This window comes from Chenopodium album, chromosome 16 (assembly GCF_948465745.1).
Source record: "Chenopodium album chromosome 16, dcCheAlbu1.1, whole genome shotgun sequence".
In the NCBI taxonomy this organism is placed as follows: domain Eukaryota; kingdom Viridiplantae; phylum Streptophyta; class Magnoliopsida; order Caryophyllales; family Amaranthaceae; genus Chenopodium; species Chenopodium album.
In genome coordinates, this window is record NC_137849.1 from 45,518,176 (window position 1) to 45,520,048 (window position 1,873).

Below are 1,873 nucleotides of genomic sequence, written 5' to 3' on the forward strand. Positions count from 1 at the left end.
ATAAATTTAGGAATTAACATTGGGCCCTCCCCTAGATCATTGGGCCGCATGTAAAGATCAAACCGGGCCCAATTTAGTATTTTGGCCATAACTTCCTCATTATTCATCGGAATTGGGCTTATAATATATCGTTGGAAAGCTTTTTGCAAGCCACATCCAACTACACTATTATTGGACCCTTGTTGTGGACCAAACTAAACTGGATTGGCTGTTTTCATAAAATAGAGTTGTTTTCAAAAACAGAAAGAAAGAATTTTAATAAAAACCAACCGCAACACTTGACCTTTCACATTTTCACCTCATTCTATAATCATTCGACGCAAAAGGTATTCATCACTGGGTTTGGTTTTGAGGAGACACATTCGGGTGTCTATAATTCCCTACACTAAGATATCAGTTCTATTTGATTCAAAAACAAAGTCTTATCAATTTTACCACGTTCAAATTCATTTTTCAAAAGGAACTTTGATAATCTTTCATACCATGCTCTAGGAGCTTGCTTCAACCCATAAAGAGCTTTGTCAATCTTATATACATGGTTTGGGAGCTCTGGATTTTCAAATCCAGGAGGTTGTTCCACATAGACTTCCTCTTCAAGAAATCCGTTTAGGAAAGCACATTTAATATCCATCTGGAACAACCTGAATCCCATATAAGTAGCAAAAACAATTAGTAAGCGAATAGCCTCTAACCTGACTACTAGAGCAAATGTTTCTTCATAATCAATCCCTTCCTGTTGATTGAAACCTTTTACAACAAGTCTTGCCTTGTTCCTGACAATAATACCATGCTCATCTAGTTTGTTCCTGAACACCCATTTTAACCTAATAGTCTTCTTCTTCTCAGGTCTAGGTTCCAGATGCCAAACTTCATTTCTTTCAAACTCATTTAGTTCAGCTTGCATAGCATTAATCCAGTCAGCTTCAGTTAAAGCTTCAACATAGTTTTTAGGTTCCATTGTGGAGAGGAATGCATAGAATGCACAAAAGTTTCTAAGCTGAGATCTGGTCTGAGTTCCTTTAGTGATATCGCTCATGATTGCATCTACTAGATGTGAACTTTGATGCTTCCAAGACTTTGGCTTAAATTCCTTGATAGGATACAATCTTTCTTGATTATTATTGACTGGTACTTCTGTATGAACTCTGTCTTGATTCTCAGTTGATGCTTCTTCAAGAACTTCCTCATTTCCTTTATTCTGTTCTTGAGGTGGAGTTCCCGGTGCATTTTCCATTGTAGGTTCTTCATTTGCTTCATGATTAGCTTCTCCTTCATTTACAACCTGCTGCTTCTGCAATGATGTTGATTCCTCATCTGGATCATCTTTGCGTACAAGTCTAATTTCAAAATCATCATCACAATCTTGTACATCAATCAATTGTTCAGTTTCATCAAATATAATATGTACAGATTCCTCAACACACATTATTCTTTTATTATAAACTCTATAGGCTTTACTGTTTGGGGCATATCCTAAGAATACTGTCTCATCACTACGTTCATCAAATTTTCCCAAATTCCTTTTACCATTGTTATGAACAAAGCATTTACAACCAAAAGATCTAAAGTAAGAAACATTAGGCTTTCTTCCTTTAATGAGTTCATAGGGAGTTTTGTTGGTGATGGCTCTAACAGATACTCTGCTAAGAGTGTAGCATGCTGTGTTCACTGCTTCTGCCCAGAAGTTCCTAGGAAATCCACTTGAAATCGGCATAGTTTTAGCCATGTCTTCAAGGCTTCTATTCTTGCGTTCCACCACACCATTTTGTTGTGGAGTTCTTGGGGCAGAGAAGTTGTGATCCATTCCATGTTCAGTGCAGAATTCATCAAACTTGGAGTTTTCAAATTTTGTTCCATGATCTGATATGAGATG